The 23,215-nt window shown below is 33.1% G+C and overlaps 1 protein-coding gene across 1 annotated transcript in view; it reads right to left on the reverse strand.

Moving 5' to 3' along the window:
• RhoBTB (Rho-related BTB domain containing) overlaps positions 1 to 22,793 on the reverse strand; it is a 62,366-nt gene extending 39,573 nt beyond the window's left edge. Inside the window, exon 1 of the mRNA XM_072522112.1 lies at positions 22,687 to 22,793. The gene's annotated coding sequence lies outside the window, so the exon portion shown is untranslated. The remainder of the gene's footprint in view (positions 1 to 22,686) is intronic.
• Positions 22,794 to 23,215: the final 422 nt, after the last annotated feature.

The following is a 23,215-nucleotide window of genomic DNA, read 5'->3' on the forward strand; positions in this document are numbered from 1 at the left end:
TAAATTTCTTTGATTATTTTATCATAAAAAAATCAACGTACAATAAAATTAAGCTGAATTTATTGCTGACCAATGAGGCATTATAATGGTATGTCACTTTTTAAAATCCAATCAAAATTGATGTATATCTGAGAAAAAAGCTTTGTGTTTCTTAGACACTTTTGATGTGTTTAATTTGCATAATTATACCATTTAGTATATGTGTAAATAAAATACGATCGATACGGTCATTATCATAGTCGCTGGAGTATCTACAATGAAGTCTATACAGTGTGGCGCACCGAAAACGAAACAGAGGCATTTACTGGCAGATGATTCCTTTTTTGAAAAAACGCTCGGACCCGTCGATTTTGTTTTCGAGGGGGACACAAAATTGGCATAAAATCACTTTAACATTTGCAGCCCCTTAAGCGGGGGTGGCATAATCCCTAAAATCTTAAATGAAAAGGGGGGTCGAATGATCCATTATTTGAAAGGTCTTTCAACTCCCTTTATAATGATGTAAAATTCATGTATTCAATTCAGTAGTTTTGGAGATTTATTGATTTAAAGTTTAAAGTAGACTTTAATAGGTACATCAAATTAGTTTGTACTTCTTTCAGAAGAAATTTGAGTAAAAGCATTTTCTTGATAAGTAAATGCTTTTATTTACTACGCCCATGGTTTATTAATAATAAAAATAGCAATTGAAGTGTCCTTTGTGACAAAAAAAGTTGTTTCTTGAAGAAAGAAAAGCAGAGAATGCCACGTACTTATTTTAAATAGGAAATAGTACATTAATTTGCGATTGATTTGACCAATCTTTGTTGTTAAAATATCATTTATTGCTTTATACATAAATTAACCATGGTATATTCCACGGCAGAAAGGGTTGAAATTATTGAAATATTTTTCGGAAATAATCAGTGCCGCTAATAGAACAGCACAAATTTTTAATGAGCGACATGAGAACAATAATGTGCACCGAAAATATGTTCCAGAACTTATTTAGTAGCTAAATTTCGGGAAACTGGATCAGTCGCCAATAAAAAACGTAATATTGAAAATCATATAAGGAACGAAGCAACAGAAGTGGGGGTTTTAGGGCAAGTTATTGTAGATCCTACATTAAGTACCCGCAAATTGCAAACTTCGTGTGGTGTTAGTCGACGTACTATCCAACGGATTCTAAAGGCCCATAATTTTCATCCGTATAAAATTCACCTTGTACAAGAACTTAATGAAGACGATTTTGATAAGCGATTAGAATTTTGTGAAGTTATGAGTGAACGAATTACAAACGATGAACAATTTTTATTTAACATTTGCTTTTCCGACGAATGTTCCTTTTTTTTTAAATGGCGAAGTAAATCGTCATAATTGTCGATATTGGTCGGACTCTAATCCCAGAATTTACCATGAGGTACACACACAGCAGCCACAAAAATTAAATGTTTGGGCTGGCATTTTTGGCGATCATTTGGTTGGTCCTTTTTTCTTACCTGGAAATTTGACTGGTGAAATGTATTTGGAATTACTGCAAAATGCCATAGATCCTGCGCTAATAGATATAATTGAAAATCAGAATGATGGTCGATACGTTGAGAATATGTTGATGTTCCAACAGGATGGTGCCCCACCACATTACACATTAAGAGTTCGGCATTATTTAGATCAGACCTTTCCAGGTCAATGGATTGGTAGAAGAGGTGCCGTTGAATGGCCCCCAAGATCGCCAGATTTATCACCTTTGGATTTCTTTTTGTGGGGTTACTTAAAAAGCAAAATCTATGCTACTCAGCCAACATCCTTAGAAGATTTACGACAAAGAATTGTGAATGAGTGCCATCAAATTACTCCTCAAATATTGCAAAATGTCCGGCAACGTTTTCAGCAAAATCTTTATTATTGCATGGAAAGTAATGGTGGTCATTTTCAACATTTACTCGGCTGACAAGTCAGAACATTCTTTATTTTTTAACAACCTTGCTGCTATGTATTGATCTCCTCTTACGATGATGTATTTAAACTTTAAATCAATAAATCTCCAAAACTACTGAATTGAAGTACATGAATTTTACATCATTGTAAAGGGAGTTGAAAGACCTTTTAAATGATGGATCATTCGACCCCCCTTTCCATTTAAGATTTTAGGGATGGTGCCACCCCCGCTTAGGGGGCTGCAAATGTTAATGTGATTTTATGCCAATTTTGTTTCCCCCTCGATAACAAAATCGACGGGTCCAAGCGTTTTTTTTAAAAAGGAATCATCTGCCAGTAAATGCATCTGTTTCGTTTTCGGTGCGCCACCCTGTATAATGTTTATATCAGAAATTGTAAAAAAACAGTCATTTAATATACATTAAATTGAAATGACTAATTACACCTATCTTGTAATCGTTAGTTTTCTATGGCATGATAAAAATATACTTTTATCTATAGTCCACATGTATGACCAGCACTTTTATTTTACTTGGAAAGATTTAGTGTTCCAGGTAATTGTAAAAAGTTACGGATTTTTCATGACCCAGATAGAGAAAGGCAATCGCCTATTATTGATTATTTTATTCAAAAGTACCTACATTTAACATTTATATTTCAACTTGTAGTAATCAATATAGCTCGAGTTAAATGAGGTGGTGCATATGTAGTTTTAAATAAATAAAATATTAGCGTGGAAATATACACGAGTGGTTAACGAGATGAGAAATATTGATATACAATATTTCATATATAAATGTTTTAACACATATACAGGGTGAGTCATGAGGAACTTTACATACTTCTACCATATGTAGAGTCCCTCAGGGAGCATATCATGTGGCCACTAAAAAATGTCAACTCCTCTTCTTTATTAATTAACAGGGTGATTTGTGTAATTGACCATTTATTTCATTTTACTGTAGTGTTTATACGGCTCATTTGATTTTTTTAATTTTTGCATGATACAGTACACTACTATCAAGCATTCGACTGGTATTAGCTAAACTAAAAAATTCCAGGACTGGCTTTGGAAAAATTAATTTAGGGATTCGTATTAAATATTACACCCTGCATATATTTTTTTTAAAATGCAATAAGTGATTTTCAAACTACATAAATAGCCAATGAAAACGACATATGCGACAATGTTGTCGCACTTTTATTAAATTTTTAGTGAACGATCAAATCTTACCAAAAATAGAACAACCATAATGAAGTATCCAATTATAAGGTAATTAATTTAGACAAATGTTATAAATTTCAAACATTTTAATTGAAATAATAAACTGAGTCACTGCACAACAAAAAACAGTAACTACTAACAATAACGAAGAACAATTTAAAAAAAAAACTAAAAATATGTACATAGTTATGATAAACCCATAAATTAGAACTGGAAAAGATACAATAATGGTAACAAAATAAAAATAATTCAAAATAGATTTTCGAAATGGGACCCTGCAGCCTGTACACATTTTTGTTGCCGAATTGTTAATTGACGTATTGAATTACGGATACTCTGGGGATAGTTTCTAATAGTATTACAACAATGTATAATTCTATCAATTAATTGTTGTCGGTTATTAATATTCACTGCGTAAACTAGTTGCTTCAATCGTCCCCAAATATGGTAATCAACGGGATTGAAATCAGGGGATATTGAAGGCCACGAAATAGGACCTGCACGTCCTATCCACCTGTTGCCATAAACATTATTGAGATGTTGTCTCACTGCCAGTAAAAAGTGTGGGGGTGCCCCATCATGCTGAAAATACATCCCTCTTATAGCAACGTTCGCGTTGGCAAGCAAATTCGGCAAAATATTTTGTAGAAAGTTCAAATAGACCTGCCCTGTTAAAGGACCATCAAAAAAGTGAGCACCTACTAATTGGTTATTTATGACACCAATCCACACGTTAACCGAAAACCTTAACTGAGAACGACGTTCTCGAATAGCATGGGGATTTTCTTCTGCCCACACATGTGAATTTCGTGAATTATTTATCCCGTCTCTGGTAAATTGGGCTTCATCTGTAAATAGTGTCCTGTATAGCGTTGGTCGATTATTGTTAATCCATCTACAAAATTACAACCTATCGAGCTCATCTCCAGCATGTAGTCGCTGAACCATTTGAATGTGATATGGGTATAGATTATTTTTTTGTAAGACTCTACTTACTTTTGATTGAGTAACATTGAGTTCTCGACTTACTTGTCTAGTGCTTATTGTAGGGTTCATAGTAACGGCGTCCATAATGTCATCTTCCTGCGCTTCATCTACATGTCGCTCTGTTGTTCCACTAGGAAAAGTGCCATTTTCTCGCAAATAATTAAAAACTGACCCAAATGTTGGATGACTGGGAGTTCGACGATTAGGAAATCTCCTGCGATATTCTTTACTAGCAGCCCTACCATTCCCATTACAGAATCCATAAACAAATATTATATCTGCATATTCTGTGGTCGAAAACTGATGTGGCATTTTGAACGAAAGTAACAAAAGCTCTACCAAAACTAACACAATGTACTTAACGTAGATATGACAGAAGAAATATGCATTCTTGTACACATAAATAACAATTGATAATGACAATAATGACAATGGGTATAAAATATCAAGAAACGTCAAACGGTCAACGCCAACCTTCATTTTAAACTTTTTTAGATTTATTTTTATTTAGTACAGTTGATGTAATGTATTATTATTTGACATTGACAAAATTTTAATCATTTACAATCAACAAAAACTAACACATACAAGAGGTTTGACTTTTTAATCAATTTAATTTATTATTTATCGAAAATAATGCCCCAATACGATCTATGAGTAAAAATTTAAAATTGAAAAACAATTGATTCTATCGTAGAGATAATACAAAGTGACAGTAAAGATGTTAATTTTCTACGTATTAGATTATGTTGTAGGAACTCATTTTAATTAAAATGTTTGAAATTTATAACATTTGTTTAAATTAATACCTTATAATTTGATACTTCATTATGGTTGTTCTATTTTTGGTAAGATTTGATCGTTCACTAAAAATTTAATAAAAGTGCGACAACATTGTCGCATATGTCGTTTTCATTGGCTATTTAAGTAGTTTGAAAATCACTTCTTGCATTTTAAAAAAAATATATACAGGGTGTAATATTTAATACGAATCCCTAAATTAATTTTTTCAAAGCCAGTCCTGGAATTTTTTAGTTTAGCTAATACCAGTCGGATGCTTGATAGTAGTGTACTGTATCATGCAAAAATTAAAAAAATCAAATGAGCCGTATAAACACTACAGTAAAATGAAATAAATGGTCAATTACACAAATCATCCTGTTAATTAATAAAGAAGAGGAGTTGACATTTTTTAGTGGCCACATGATATGCTCCTTGAGGGACTCTACATATGGTAGAAGTATGTAAAATTCCTCATGACTCACCCTGTATAAATTTTCAAGACATCATCGATAATATTCTATTAGAAGTGAAATTTATTTAATGCCCTATTGTAATGACTCCTTAACTGTCATTGGGCCAGTTAAGGAGTCATAACATTTTCAGGTTAATTTTCCAGCAAAATATTGAAATTACGTGTATAGAATGTCAGTGTTATTATTACTGTTAGCATAGTTTTTTTTTTTTATATTTCTAATAATTTTCACCGCTCCATTTAACTTTTGACTGTCTGTATCATACAGCTGTATCATACAACTATGGTGATTTAGTGATCTAGAGGTATGTAGATTGTCCGTTAACGGTGACCAGTCTTTGCTCTAAACTCTAAATTTTAAAGCCTGGAGTCTGTCCATTGTTGTAAACCTCCCTGATTTTTCATAATCCACAAGGAAACTAAATTCCTGTAGTTGACTGTATATCATGTATCACAAAAAAATGTATTTAAAAATTCCTTTATAAAAGGTATAATAATAAAAAAACCCTATCGAGCTACATCACAGAACGAGTTCGGAATAACTATTCCATCATCAGTGCTATCCTAAAAAGTATAACTACTTTAATTAAATTAAACGTGAAAGTTAAAATTTTGACCAAGGTAATTACAAAAAATGTGGTTGATACTTACTGGATGTACATGTTTAGAGCCACTAAATACATGGGTCAAAACCCTTTAAATGTTATTTAGATGATTAACTTTGAGTCACATTTTTGATAATTAATATTTAGGATGTTTAAGTTACAATAGGAATTGACTACATGGCAATGTAAGACTCCACTGAGGTTGCTAGTCCTTAGACAACTAAAATTCTGTTTATCCATTCTTCAGGTATCTGATCATCTGCATATACAGTAATTTGTACTGATTTGATATTTATATGGCCTTCCATATTGATGTCAAATAGGGGAGTCAGTTATCCATTTACTGTGACTGCGGCTTTTGAACACTTCATCTAGGATCGCCATGAAGAAATTCCATGAGTACACTTCAAACGAAATGCCTATTGACAAGAAGCTCGAGGTAACACGAGAGCTCTTTCTGGTCGGCAGATGGCATGAGGTATGGAGCTGGGGTGCTGCACCCTTTACCGTGGAAAAATTTGCCGAGGCTTTGGGCTCGCGCAAGATTAGATACCACCTAAGGCGGCGAAGGGCCTAGGACTGACGGAGCCTGCATGGATTCTGGAACATATGAATACACTGCGGGAAGCACAGAATTTTTTGAGCTTTGGAGTACATCGAGAAGCGTGGAGCGTCCCAGATGTTGTTTGATGTTAGGAATGCATTAAATACGCTGCAGTGAAACGAGGTAATGAAGGCAATGGAGAAGAGAGAATGTCCTGGTTACCTGATGAATGTGGTGGATGATGAATCTGTCCGAGAGAAGGATTATGGTGGAGAATGGCACGACAGTCGACGTGAAGGCCGGGGTCCCCCAAGGATCTGTTTTGTGCTCGACGCTATGGAACCAGCAGATGACGGGATTATGAACTGTGAATACGGAGAGGGTTCAATTGCCTCTCTCTGCTGGTAGTGACTGCGCTACTATCAGCCACTACAAAATTAACCAGACCTCAAATACTAGGTTCGGAACGCAGGCGGTGTCGTAAAGAAATGGATGACAGAGCATGGACTGAAACTCGTAGCAGAGAAAACCGAAGCCATTATTATGAAGGGAAAAAGGAAGAGACAAAGTGTGGAACTACAATGTGTGATGTGCAGCGATCTAGAAAAAAGAAGAGGAAGAAAGACAGCTAGACCAACGGCCAAGGTAATAGGGAAATATGCTGTAAGTTAAGGGAATACGATTTGATAAGAAGCGAAAAGTAAGTTAGACTGTATAGTTAAAATGTGTGAGTCAGACTGTGAAGTAAGAAATGTCCAGCTGGGAGTGATGCCATACTAGGAGCGAGGAGGGTTTTCCTCGCGCTACCTGGAACGGTATTTCTCTAAAAAAGGTAGAGGAGGGTCTGGTTTAGCAGGTAGGCGTTCGGCGTAGACTTCGCGACGAGGGGGTGTTTTAAAGTACCTCGGGAAACCATCTTCAACACTAAAAAGAACTAATCCTGCACTAAGGTCAGCCAGGCGTCCTGGACTGAGATGTCTTGAAGATTCCAGACCTTTCTCTATAAAGACGAAAAAAAAAGGTTCCAAATTTTAAGTTCATGAATATGCCCATTATTCTTTGCTGAGTTTGTTGTTGCTTTTAGTCTCAGGATGGTCATAAAGGCTACTGGAGAACTGTGATAGTGATGTTGTTCCTGTACTACTCAAGGCTCCTTTCATATTTAAAAACGAGTGTCTTTGTATGGTGGTGAGAAAGGTCATGCCGTCTCTGTCCATCAAAGTACTGAACTATATAGAAAAATAAATTATTGTCAATTGTTTGGATAACAATAATACTAGTTTGTGGAATTGTCTATCTACTATAAGTATTTATGGTTACTGTATTTTTTAAAATATTGTTATTTTGTTTATTTTAAAATAAATATATGTAAAAATTGTATTTCAATCTTACTTTAATTCAGCTAGGAATTAAATGCTTTACACACACTTAAAGTACTTTTTTCAATGTATTCATATATAAAACAGCCTGGAATAGCTTAAAACGGTTTATAACATGTTCAGCACAGCTTACACCTTTGACAAAGGTTAGAATATGTCTAAAATAGCTTAGCACGAATCTCGTACAACTTTGAACAGATATGGAAAAGTTTGTAGCAAACTAGAACAACTTGTAACAGGTTTAGAACAACTTATAACAGACTGAAACAGCTTTAAATAACTTAGAATAGATCTAGAAGAGCTTATAATAGATAAAGAATAACTAGAACATATCTAGACCTGTTCTAGATCTTTTAGAAGATATGACAAAGATACTTTTGATCTCAGAGTGGAACGATGGTCCAAGGGTCAAATTTCGCTGAAGTGGCTGCTAACTCATATTAACAGATCAAAGCATTGCAGAAAGAACAGAAAAATTGGAGAAAAGTCTTATCTGGTGCATTAACATCCATAAGTGTATGAAAGAGTCCACGCTTCGCTTTCATAAGTAACTAGTGACCTAAATACAGTTTTATACATCCTTAGCTTAGAGTTACCAATCAATAATTTGTTCTTCATTAGATATTTGTATCTGGAAAAGGAATTATTTCCTATTTACAGTGTTTTTTATAACTGTTTTTCTCTACACCTTTATTATTTGTTATAAAAGTTCTGATTCGTATAACAGTCTGTATTTATAGCATAAAACTTCAAAACTTTAACGAGTAAATCACCTGAAATGAGACCCTTAGCAAACTATAAAGCCACATTTATTGACATATCCATTAGAAGGGATCTAATGTTGACGTATTATGTTATTTTTGTATTTAATGTTTTAGTAGCAACTCAAAAAAAGCTTTTACGTGAGTAAGCGAAGGTGTACATGTAATTTTCTCCTTTTTTTGTTTTGATATCGGTCTCTTTATAGTCGACCGATATTATTTACAAAGAAAGACGAAATTATACTTTATCGATGTAGATCCATGGTCAATATACATTTCGTCTGGATTTAATTATGTCGTAGTTTTGATTTCAGTAGGAAAATATCATGTCGGACTTTTCAAATTAGATTGGATGGGATAAAATATACATAAAACTTTTGGTTAAATTTTGGGCGATATGTGACAAAGTATATATTATATTAACGATGACATAATGTACTCATAAAGCGATAAAAATATTTCTCAGTAGCTTCACGAAAATAAACCAATAAAATTATAAATTATATAAAAGGCATCATTAACCGAGAAACCCACAAAGACTCTAACGGTAATGAACCCACGCGCCAAGACTGTCAAATCCCAAAATCTTAGAAACGTTTCAAATTGGTAGTAAGAATTTTTCATTTATTTTTTGCCCTTTCACGTCGTAAAAATCGCTATAAACACTCCATAGAGATGTAATGGATTTGATTTTTTACGCCTCTACTGAATGACGAACAAGGAAAAGTTATAAAAGATTTGTAGCGTTTTTTCGGTTACTTGCTATTCTCTATTCAAATTACTTATCGATAAAAAGAAACGTATTTTTATAGGACTTTTTCTTTTACGAAAAAAGTATAAAATCTCATCCCAGCAAAAAGATTTAGTGTCTGCAATAAACTAACACTTCAAATCAATTGTTTTATCGATAGATTGCGTTTTGAATACTCAGTCGTTAATAGTAAACCATGTTCATCAAAGAACGAAAGTTGTCAGTTGTTTACTTTTACCTCCATTCAAAATCTGTCAAAATGCCAAAAAGTAAACGACAAAAAAAACAGAATAATAAAATATATATAATAGAGCCTTTGAGCATCATCTCTTTGGTTTAGACTGTTGGGATTTTTTTTATTTCTATTGATTCTCTGATTTCGCGTTTTCTTTTAATTTCAATGTTAACTAGCATCGTAGTTTGGTTCAGGTTTATTGTATGTCCTGTGTTTGAGACACGTTGGGCAAGGCACGACGTTTTTTCTCTCCTTTCGATGGCATTTCGATGTTCTTCTCGTCTAACATTGATTCTTCGGTTGGTCTATCCGATGTACGATTTGTCACAGTTCCCACATGGAATCTCGTATACTCCTTGATTTTCCAACGATATTTTTGTTTTGGCGAATGGAAAAATGATTGAGATTTTTCTGTCAGTATTAAATATCGTTTCTATTTTGTGTTTTCTTAGCACTTTTCCTATTTTCTCTGTTGTACCCTTTACATATTGTAGAATGGATTTTGCATTCGGTTTTTCCTCTTCTGTTGGATCCTTAATTCTTTTTTTAACATTATGAGCGTTTTAAATGGTATATCTTAAAAACCCGTTTTTTAGCGCTGTTTTCTCATTATGCATTTCTTTATTTTTATGTTCTTCGTCTGTGAGTCTTTCGGATCGTGTCATCAGGGTTTTAATTACTGAATGTAATTGTGCAGGATGGTACAGGATAGTTCAACTGAATAACATTAAACTTTTAGTCAAAGTAAGTGTTCGATATGTACTCCATTTTCTTCAATGCATTTATCAATACGTTCCAGAAAAGATCGCCTCATATTAAATAGCATCATGGGTTCAAAAGAAACGGTTGCGAGTGTTTATGGGATTCTTGTAGACACGATATGTCATTCGCTCCATACACCAAAATCAACCGTTGGTATTCCAAAATCAACCACCTAACCACCAAAATCAACCGTAAAAGGAAAGTTGGTATTTAAGTATGTTCTCACTGCCCTCATATAATGTGGGGGTGCAACATCTAGCATGAACCACATATTTTTTCTTAAATCTTCCTCTTAAAAGTAAATTTGCTGGCAATAGATTTTGCACAGGTTTAAATAGTAAGAGTAAAAATGCTCACGGTATAGGAATTTTAAAACTGATGTTTTGCTGTGTTCTAACGCTGAATATAAACGTCCTGTACTTACTTGAGAATCATCGTCAACGCGAACCATCACTTCATTTTCTTAATCAGATGTAATGATTTTCGGTCAGGCTATTTTTTCGGGATTTTCTTTTGCTTAAATTCGGAAATAGGTGTTTAAAGTTGTGCTGATTAGGTTGCAGCTTGTTAGGGTATCTTCTTAGATATTCGCTTTTCGTTGCATGCCTGTTAAAATATTGCTGACAATAAATAGCAATCATATGTCTCAAATTATTGTGCCTCGGCAGTTTCTACATTTCTTTAATAAACCAGAATAAACTAGATACAAAAGTCACTGATTAATCCAAACAAGTTTTATTTTTACTTGTCAGAAGCATTCGTGACATCAGCCTACTACGTTAAGATTCCCGTAATGCATTAAATAGGATTGGGGTTGTCTAATGATGACATCAAAACTGGCTTCAAATAAAACATTTAGCAGCCGTAACAAAGCATTTTGTAGTGCTATATAACCATATTTTAGTTGTTTTTATAAGAATAAACTATGAATTATGCTTATCTACATGTATTCAGTGTTTTAACCCGCAAATATCACAAAGAATTATTATGCAGCTAATTTGTAAAATGCGATTATCTCGAAAACTGTTGAGTTTTGAAGTTATTAACACTTTTTTTTTTGTGGAACTAATGTATTTTTAATATTTTTAACACAAATATCGCTGTCTTGAAGAGCAAAAAAGTTAAGCGCAAATTTATGCCACATAATGTCGCATATGTGGCGTCCTCTATCAACTACATCAAAGTATGTATCAAATTTATAATTTTTCAAAGTAATTACTATTTTAAACATAAATTCTCTATTTTTAATATACGATTGATGTTCACTTACTCTAACATTTAATGGTCTTGATGTTTCACCTAAATAAAACTGATCTCATTCACAAGGTATTTTATAACTACGATTCTTTGTTCTTTCTTGTTCATTATTAGGTTTAGTTTTAGACAAAATAGATCTCAATGTGTTTGTTCTTTTTATTGTTGAAATGTTGAATTTTTAAGTTTTTTTGATAATCCTTTTATGTATGATATTGTTATTTTCCTCGTATTATTCCATGTGTATGCTGTCGGATCTCGTTCTAAGTTGTTCTGTTCTATTCGGTCGACTGTTGAAAATTCTTTATTTATAAACGATAAAAGATAATCATTTTTTAATAAAAGAGATGTTAACAAATGTTTCTCCTCTAAGAACGAATTTTCGTTAGAACAAGTAATTTTGGCTCTATCGTATAAGGATTTAATGATTCACTTTTTAATATTAATATTGTGATTTGATTTACAATTTAAATATCTGTTGGTGTGTGTTGGTTTTCTGTTCACCTGAGTCATATACAGTATACATTCAGGAAATGAAGTGTGTTATTATATTCCTTATCCATGTTAAATGTTCTATCTGCTTTGTCGTTTATATCATTTATCAATATTCGATCATTTATTTAAACAATGTTGTGTATTTTTTATAAATGTATCATTTTTATTTGCAAATGGTTGTATATTTATTAAAAATTTTGACAGTTCACTACAAGGAAAATTCATGGTACTATAAATATGTCTAAGTGGTATATTCGTTTTATGAACTTTCGGTACTCCATAAAAATGAGGTGTCTTACTGTAATGAGGTGTAATTAATCTTCTTTGATAATGTGTTAAACAATCTTTAAACTTGAATAAAGTTCTATATATTCTGTTTTCCAAAGGCTTCGTTGGATCCTTTGTTAATTTTATATTAGGTCCGTTTGTTATTAGATCTTTACTTTGTTTTCATATTGAATTTGATCAACTATAACAGTAGCTGCATTCCACTTGTCTGCTGGTAGGATAATTGTGGAATCGTCATTTTTTAAAGTTCTTATAGCCTTTAGTTTCTCTTTGCTTAGGTTTTTTGTTTTAATTTAATATACTTTCCCAATTCTATTTTACATAACACTCTATATTCTTCTTTTTCGTGGGTTGGTAAATGTGATATTTTCTATATAGCTTCAAAACAATACATAACTAGAGGCGTTGGGAAACAAACGTTGGGAAAATAAAATCTTGTTTAAAACAGAGGTTTTGTACAGAGATGATGACTCTTCTAAAAAGTATTTTAAGTTTAGGTACTTTAACCAAAGAAAAAACTAAGTACCATAGTACTGCCGGAATTGCCAATAAAGTATACTGTTAGGAAGAAAAAACTGGACAATTATCACAATTTTTAGTTAGTTTATCAGGCAAAGAATGGGCATTAGATCCAGAGTTAACTTTGTTCGATCCAATTTTGAAAGGTCAGTATCGTGGAAATATAATTGCAAAAGACCAGGCCTACGATCAATGTGAAGATGGAGAAGAACGTTGCCGTCTTCTGTAGGACGACATACATGTCATATATTGCTTTCTAAACACGCAGAAATGCAATTGCATATTTTTATTTTAATCATTTATGGAAAATCAAGCTACATTTTGCCCTTTAAAGACAATCAAATGGCGTTTTGTTCATCAATAAAAATTTTTTTTTGAAAAAACTAATAAAGCTTGTGTTTACTTATAAATAAGCAAATTAATAATAAAAAAGTATTTTTTTTTTAACTTTAACTTAAAAGTAACTGAGTAACATTTTTCTCATTTCCTGAAAAATTTAAAAAATGAACAAAGTGCAATTTAATTCTCCTAATTATTCTGAATCGCCCTATTTAATACAGTTCTCATATTCTGAAATTTTAATAATAATTTCACATATTTACACGCCTTTTTGTATAAACGGAATATACTAATTTTATAAACACTCACTGCAAGTCCACCCTGTAGGTCCCCCTGGAATTCCCTTTGATTTTATGTATATCTAATGACAGCATTAAATTACAGTAAGGGTTTTTTTTATTAATAAAGCAAAGTGCCTATTTATAGGCGAGTATTCCGCCGGGTAAGCGGTTACGCAAAATGCATAAAATATGATCGTAAGTCACGTGAGGGTTTTCCATTGAAAACTTTTTACATTTGTGTTGTGTGCTCATTACAACATAAAATGCCCGCATGCAGTATTTGGATTTTGCTTGTTTATTTAAACCCCAATGCGCATTGTTCAACGTAGAAATATGATTAAGAAACGGAAATTTTAATATCATACTCCATTCGAAAATTGAGTGAAATATAGCAGCGTTGTATTCAGCGGTGTATTGATAGGGCTTGAATACAAACAGTACATGATACAAACAATTTAGTTGGCGCAATATATGATAAGCTTAATTAAAGATACACTGCTGGCCAAAAACATTGTAGACTTTTGAATTTTTGTGAATATTTGTAATGTTATTTAAATGAGCTTTTGAGGCCTAGCTGACTCTTCGTTTGGTGGAATACTCTTTTCAACGTTTTCCTGTGTCTTGTTTTATTATTCCAGTTTGTGATTTTAGGGTTTTCTAAAAATTTTCCAACGTCCTTTTTCTATCTGTTGGTAGGGTCTACTATTTTTAAAAAGGTAAAAGAAATAATAAGTTAGACTTACTCACAATCAATTTAATTTAACTAATCGGACGACCGGTTTCGCTTTCTATAATATGCAAAGCATCTTCAGGTCACGATACAAAGTTAAAATGCTGAAAATAATAATCCCATATTAGGGTGTTGTCTAATAAAGATAAAACATAGGTAGATGATATAAATTATATAAATTACAGTAATTATGCCAATATTACATGTCTGTGGTTTTATAAATGAATAAAATGTTTAAGCAGACAAGGTAAGACCCACAAATTGGTAACATAGTCTATTAAACTGTAATGAATTTATAAATAAACAAATAAATAAACATTACTTACATGCCGGTACTCTATTAATTGATGGTTGAAAGAACATGGTTCAAACTATCTTGGATTGTTGATTGGAGAACTCAGGTCAACTATTGTAATTGTTTAACAGTAAACGGGGAAGTTCTTGAGGAGACAGATTTTATCCAATGAAGTAGAGATAGGTGAAATGTATTGTTTGTTTGATGAAAGTAATGTTCTATACCATTAAGTTCTTTAAAGTTATTTATATTTATTCTGGAGATATATTTATGAAATATGTGTTATTTATTGAGATTTTATGTTTTGTTTTGGAAGGTGACAGTTGTAAGACAATGAATAAGAATGGATGTACAGATTGTGTGGGTGTGCAATTAAATAAGTGTGCAAATAAAAAATTTTTTTTTTTTTTATGTGCTGTATATCAGTATTCTGATATACAGCACATAAAAAAAAACTCATTGTCTCCTAGTAAGAAATGTAGTTCTTTTAAAAAATCCTCTCCTTTTAAATTAAATGTCTGTTTCGTCCCCCGTTTTTAAGTGTTTTCTGTGTGTGTAAAAGTGTCTTAATTTAATTTTAACATAAAATTTTGTGGACTTTACAAAAAATTTGCCAGATATTGCAACAACTTTATCAAAGAAATTTGATAACTACAAGCTTATTTAATTGCACACCCACACAATCTGTACATCCATTCTTATTCATTGTCTTACAACTGTCACCTTCCAAAACAAAACATAAAATCTCAATAAATAACACATATTTCATAAATATATCTCCAGAATAAATATAAATAACTTTAAAGAACTTAATGGTATAGAACATTACTTTCATCAAACAAACAATACATTTCACCTATCTCTACTTCATTGGATAAAATCTGTCTCCTCAAGAACTTCCCCGTTTACTGTTAAACAATTACAATAGTTGACTTGAGTTCTCCAATCAACAATCCAAGATAGTTTGAACCATGTTCTTTCAACCATCAATTAATAGAGTACCGGCATGTAAGTAATGTTTATTTATTTGTTTATTTATTAATTCATTACAGTTTAATAGACTATGTTACCAATTTGGGTAACTTAAGTGGGTCTTACCTTGTCTGCTTAAACATTTTATTCATTTATAAAACCACAGACATGTAATATTGGCATAATTACTGTAATTTATATAATTTATATCATCTACCTATGTTTTATCTTTATTAGACAACACCCTAATATGGGATTATTATTTTCAGCATTTTAACTTTGTATCGTGACCTGAAGATGCTTTGCATATTATAGAAAGCGAAACCGGTCGTCCGATTAGTTAAATTAAATTGATTGTGAGTAAGTCTAACTTATTATTTCTTTTACCTTTTGAAATGGACTCACACAAGCAACACATTCATGATTTCTACTATTTTTATTTTCTCCTCTAATTTTTGTAGCTACTTTCGTCGCTGATATGCTACGGTTGTTAACTCTTGAAAAAGCATGAATGTTGTGTGACGAAATGAGCGGTTTTTAGTTATACACACGGTGTTATCTTTTAAGTGCCTCGTTTACGAGCTTGCCATTTTTTATCCTAGTCAGTCGTTTTATATGAATACAGAAAATATACAGAATACAGAATAATATAAATAGAGGTTTTTAAAAGTTCTAAAAGGTATATAAAAAATTCTTGAGACCTGCTGACCGGCTGATTTTGCTTTGTTTTTTTAAACATTCATAAAAAGTGAAAAACTTCATTTTTTGCTTATAAAACGTTTTTTTTTACATGTCAGAGGAAAATAGTTCAAATAAAAGCTGTAGATCTTAAAAAGTTCTTTCTCGAAAAACCTTTATTTTTGCAGTAATTTAAAAATGTTATTAACTTTGTTTTTTGCATAACAAAATGTAATAAATTGGGCGCGAAATTGGGACCGCGCATACTTCGGATAGCGAAAAACCCGGATAATGCGGATAATTTGTGTTCTAAATAAGTGTGTGATATTTCTGCGTAAACTTCTGGCCATGTTTTAATGCTGCGATGTTGCACCAACACTGAAGATGAAAGAAATCGGTAGAGGTTGACTCTTTCTGTTGCTCAATCTATTCGAGAGCACCTCAAATCACCTTCAATCCTTCATCCTCAGTGACATTGTGTGGGTTTATAACCATGTCGTCGATTGCATCATCAGTCAGTTCCATTTGATGATCTTGCATAATCCACTCGTTGACGTCCTTATCATTTATCGATAGTTCCGTTGGTAACTGATTAGCGAGGTCTACTATTTCAGCAATTTGTTGTAGCATTGTTTGTTTATGTCTCCAGCCTGAATAAGGCAATCATACTTGGAGACTTTAACGCCAACAATTTGGCGACACGGCCACAAACTGTGCAGGCAATGACCTTTCGGATCTGCTCATTAACCTCCCCTTACATCACATCCGTAACCGTGAACCGACTTTTATGGGTCCCCAGGGTATGTCGTTCGTGGACCACATTGTGTGCACATACGATTTGATCGATTTATTGGATGACGAATGCTTCCTGGGTGACTCGATTACGTCGGATCACCTACCCCTTGCTGGTTAAAGATCAGATATTTAACCCTTTACCTCCAAATCCTCCCAAGATAATAAGAGACTACAAACACGCCAACTGGGAACTCTTCAGAACCTACCTATCTGTCAATACTCCTGAGTTAGGCAACTTAACACAGCCTGATGATATCGACCAAGGTATCACGGTTATTTCCGATCTGATAAATCAAGCAATTGATCTGTCAGTCCCTAACAGGGTTATCAACCCTAGAAAACCACCTCTACCACAATTTATCATCAATAAAATCAAACAAAAGAGACGACTCCTTCGTCAGTTTCAACGCACCTAAACCCACTCGTCAAAACAGAGTATAACCGTCTGTCTGCGGTAATCAAACTGCAAGTCAATAATCTGCAGGCCAGACAATAGATTGCAGCTACCTCCAGTCTTGATTATCGCGATGGTGGTGCATTCTGGCACAAACTCAAATGCCTAACTAAACAGAAAACCAACAATCTTTCTCACCTTGTGGTGAACAACCAAATCGTAAACACAAACCAACAGAAGGCCAATGCCTTCAAAACCCATCTACAAAACACCCTAATCTCTCCCAATGATCCTAGATTTGATCTCGCCTTCCGTACAACCACCGAGAAAAACTCCGAAAAGACTTAATTTAAAAATTTAAAGACTAATGTATCTCTGGTTTATTTTTTTAAATGTTTCTGATGCAGTTCCTGATGATGCCTCTATTTCGTTTTCGTCCGGCCACCCTGTATATATATATATACAGGGTATATATATATATATATATATATATATATATATATATATATATATATATATATTTATATATATACATTGTTTATTATAGATAGAACAAAAAAATATTTAAGTAAGTAAACTTAATTAAAAAAAAATAAACAGTTAAGCTTGAATTAGAATTAAAGTTGATTTTTTTATGTTAGACGAATGCGGCGAATTACGGGACTGAATGTTCACAATCTGCCGAAGTTTTTTGATCGATTAATACCCATATCAGCCTTTCAATTGATATTAAAGCAGAAACATGCTACTATGGCTTCGCGCGGATATTCTGTGCACAAAAACCTTAATAATCCACTTAGACTTTCTTTTGGCAGATTACCAAATATCGGCTTAAAATTTAGAGAAACTTGAGCGACTAGCTTGAAATTCTTATGAAATTTTTATGGGATATTGGATAAAATCTCAATTATAAATTACAAAAGTCATTATAAGCGTAAAACAACACAAATTAGTACGCTCTAATGGTTTAAGCCAGAATTGTACACTTCAGCAGCGGAGACCTTTAATTTTTACCATAGAAAAATGCACTTATAATCACATCTTAATAGATTCAAGGCATGGAACAGATGTAATAAACTGCAGAAGTTATAGTAGTGAACATTAAGGGCTAGATTTCTAACTGGACGAGATACGTCTGTACAGATTTTTTACTAGTAGCTAAATAAGATTCACTACAAATAAGCAAATGCTAATTATATGGTCAGATAATTGTAATGGCCAAAATACGAACCAGGCTTTACTTGTTATGTATCTTGTTTTGATTGCCAAAGGTTTCTTTTTAGAAATTTCAGAAACTCTAAAAAACAATAATCCGCGCAGTCGTAACATTTGGTTCAGAGACCTGGACTCTAACAAAAAGTAACGAAAACATGTTAGAATGTTTCGAAAGAAAAGTACTAAGGCAAATCTATGATAGGTCGTCTCTAAGATAGGTCGTCTGAGGTGGATAGGGCATGTAAAATGACCCAGCTAGAAAAACGCTCCTTGATAGACCCATTCGTCAAAGAAGAAGTGGAAGACCCAGAACAAGGTTCCTTGATAACATCAATGAAGACATGAGAAATATGGGAATACGTGCTTGGCGGAGGGAGGCGATGAATAAAGTCGACGAGAGAGAAATTCTTGAGGAGGCTAGGTCCCAAGCAGGGTTGTAAAGCCAAAATGATGATAAAGTCTTTTAATTATATTGAATTAAGAGCGTAGGCGCAAAATTTCGGGCCAATGCTTTTTAAATACAATAATTTTTTTCGAATCCTGAGAAAACTAACAAATATTTTTGAAAAATTTAAACGTCGAATGAAAGATTACATTATTACCGAGGGCCAAAAGTCCCTTAGAATAAACAAAAAGTTTTTTTGAATGAGATATTTGAAATTAAAAATCACACTAAATTTTCTCTTTTTTTCACCCCTGTAACTTATTAAAACAAACATAATAGAAGTTTTCAGGAACTTTCGGCCCTCAGTAATAATGTATTCTTTCATCGTTTAAATTTTTCAAAAATACTTATTAGTTTTTTTAGGATTCGAAAAAAATGAATGCATTTAAAAAGCATTGGCCCGAAATTATGCGCCTACGCTCTTAACAATTATATAATTATTGTAATATTGTTATAATAAAAGTAGATTTCTGTAATATATATTTATTTAAAAGATATTTGTATTCAACACAGATAATCAGATGAGTAATAATATGTGGTTAAAATTAGAAAGTGGTTTATAAGTTATTTTAAAAGTTATTCAATATGTTTATCCTAAACAACTTTTTTTGCAATAACATAAGTCAGAAAAAAATGAACTTACAGTAATTCTACGGGTAGCAAGAGAAAGAGCGAGAGAGAGCTAGTTATAGTATCAAAATAATTAGAAAAACCATCTCAAGCATTGAAAAACTTGATTAATCTTTTTGCTTATAAACAATTTAAATAACTTTTTTTGCCCGGAGAAAAATTATGTCTACTGTGTTTCCAATCTTTTGTTGGAGAGTTGGAGATTGATTAAAAGTATGAGAATAAGAAAAAAGACACCAATAACAACAGAAAAATGGGAAGAATATTTCAAAAAATTACTAACAGAACAAAGACCAGAATTTGCTAACATGGAAGACAACACGATAGGTATACGTATAAATTCATCACCATTACAAATAAGTAAATCAGAGATGGAAGAAATAACCAAATCCCTGAAAAATGGAAAATCCCCTGGTCCTGGTGACATCCCTGCAGAATTAGTGAAAGCCGGTACAGACAAACTCCAGGAACAGTTAAGAAAACTCTTTGAAGACTGCTTGAATGGAGCCGAATTACCAAAAGAGTGGAAATTATCTATCATGTCAACTATCCACAAAAAGGGCAGCAAGGATCAGTGTGAAAATTACAGAGGAATTGCGGTAAACAGCACAATAAGTAGGATGTATGGGAAACTTATTAAGAACAAAATAGAAAATGACTATAGAGATTACGAAGCAGAGGAACAAGCTGGTTTTAGAGCTGGGCGATCCACAGTAGACCACCTGTACTCTATTACGCAAGTTATTGAAAAAAAAAAAACAGCCGTCAATAAAGAAGTTCACCTGATGTACGTAGACTTACAAAAAGCATATGACAGTGTACCCCTAAGTAAACTATGGTCAACCCTACAGCAAACCAACATTAAGCATGGTCTTATCAAAGCAGTCCAAAGTCTGTATAATGGAACGACTGCAAAAATTAAAACTGGATCAAGGATATCTGAAGGATTTAAGGTCACGAAAGGACTAAAGCAGGGTTGCTGTATTTCGCCTACTCTTTTCAAAATTTATCTGGAACAAGCACTCAAGCTGTGGAAAAGAAAATGTAATGGCATGGGAATTCCTCTCAATGACGAGACTACACTGTACACCTTATGTTTCGCTGATGACCAAATACTGATTGCTCAGGATCATGACGACTTGAGTTACATGACTCGGAAGCTAATAGAAGAATATAACAAATGGGGTCTCGAAGTCAACATTAAGAAAACTGAAGCCATGTGTATTGGAGGGACAAAACAGTCCATTATATTAGACGATGGGGTAGAAATTAGAAACTGTGATGAATACAAGTTCCTGGGTATGAAGATAACTCAAGATGGAACACTCGATGCTGCTATAAAAGACAGAAACATACAGGGTAGAAAAGCCATATCCATGATGAACGGAATTCTGTGGGACCAAACAATATCTAAAGCGAACAAACAACTCATATACAACACCATACTTAAAAGTGTAATCACATATGGCAGCGAAGTTTGGCAAATGAAACAAAGAACAGAGAAACTGTTACTAGCAACAGAAATGGACTTCTGGAGAAGAGCAGCAGGAAAATCAAGAAGAGATCGGATACCAAATGAGAGAATACGTGAAATGATGGGAGTCAAGCATACAATAGTTGATGACATAAAAACAAAACAGTTAATATGGTACGGCCATGTACAGAGAATGCCAGATGACAGGATTCCAAAACAGATTTTGACGTGGACACCACAAGGGAGAAGGAAAAGAGGAAGGCCGAGAAAAAGCTGGAGAGAGGGAATTGAAAAAGAACTAGAGGAAAGAGAAATCCCTCCAGGCCTATGGCTGAATAGAGAAGAATGGCGGTTAGGAGTCGGAAGGCGTCGGAGAACGCTGTAAACCGATAGTAGTAGTAGTAGTAGAAAAATTATGTTTCATTTTCAAAAAGCTGGTAAGTTTAAAAAAAGTTGTCATACGGTTATTCTGGACCAAGTTATTCCATTTTTTCAAATCGGAGTTATCAAAAATGAAATATGAAACTTCATATTCAAACTTCAGCTATAAAATCTCTCCGGTTCTTGTTGGTGGATTATGACGTTTCTTTTTATAATTTGTTTGTTAATAAATTTGATGTTAAATTAACCTTGTAAATTGTATATTTATTTAAATAATTTTTGGGAAAAAAATTTACGATATTTTTAGGACGATTTTTGTTAACAAAACAGGAATAGCGAACGATCTACTACCAAAATATATACTGACATGGACAACATACGGAAAGAAAAATGCCAAGATATACCAAGGAAATGTTGCAGAAAAACCGTGTAGAAAAAGAATTTTTTAAGTTGCTTGTCGTACGGAAAGTTAAGTACCAATCAGCTGTGAAGCTGTCTACAGCTCCCTACAAGACTATCTTCAAAATAAGACATGAAAAGATGAAAACACGAGTTAGAAATATAAGCACAGAGAAAAAATGTTAATGGAAAAGAAAAATCAAAAAACCAAAAAAGCAAAAGGTATAACACAGAAAATAAGTAAACAGCGGTAAAATAATTTTTTTGTAATTGAAAAATTGATCCCCTCTGTGGTAATTTTATTTTAGCTTTTCTTTTCAATTACATCAATTAAAATAAAATCTTTTGTTTAAAATAATATAGAACTCCAGCTTGAATGGACACCTTTTTAGAATCATTAAGCAGTTGCAGTGGAATGACCCCAAATTATTCGCACTACAAAAAATTTAATAAAAACCCACCGCAAGCTAAATATATTATATTTAAAAAACCGTATGAATTATAGATTGACAATTAACCAAACAAATAAAACAATTAACTGCAAATCAAATTGCACCATTGTTTTTCTGGCAATCATCAACAGCCTACCAGGAAAAAGGGCGTCGTTTTTCGCGGATCCCTCGAATTCAACGACGACATAGAACGGAACAAAGCGCTAAGACTAATTGGGCTACTTACATTCATCAATTTAATGAAAAAACTTGACAAAATCGCATCTCCAACGTCACAACAAACATTCACTAAAAGCCGATAATTCTGCCTTCCCGCAGCGTTTGAGCTAGACTGAACTGACTGAAAATCCAGCGGTGCCAACCTAAAGCTAACCTGTGGGATGGTCGGGTGCAAGCGCTAGAGATGGCCGATATGTTGGTAACTCGTTCCAAATGTGATATCTGGATGGTCCGCTAAAAGAGTATTTTATATTTATAAATTAAAGATTAAACCAACATATTTTTTGTTATAGCCTCAAGATATATTGTTTATTAATGAAAGAGGGCGTTTTTTGCGTAGCTTTAAAAATCTCAAGTGTAATTCATATTTTTTTAAATGAGGATAATTATTCTATTCTTACCTATTTGCACATACAATACTTTCTCTATTGGGGTTTTTATGCTTTATAGATTAGTTCCGTAGCTTTTTCGGAATCCTGCCATTCTCTTGGTTGATAGGTCTCTAATTTTCTTTAATTTTTTAACTATTATTCGTG

Source organism: Diabrotica undecimpunctata, chromosome 2 (genome assembly GCF_040954645.1).
Source record: "Diabrotica undecimpunctata isolate CICGRU chromosome 2, icDiaUnde3, whole genome shotgun sequence".
Taxonomy (NCBI): domain Eukaryota; kingdom Metazoa; phylum Arthropoda; class Insecta; order Coleoptera; family Chrysomelidae; genus Diabrotica; species Diabrotica undecimpunctata.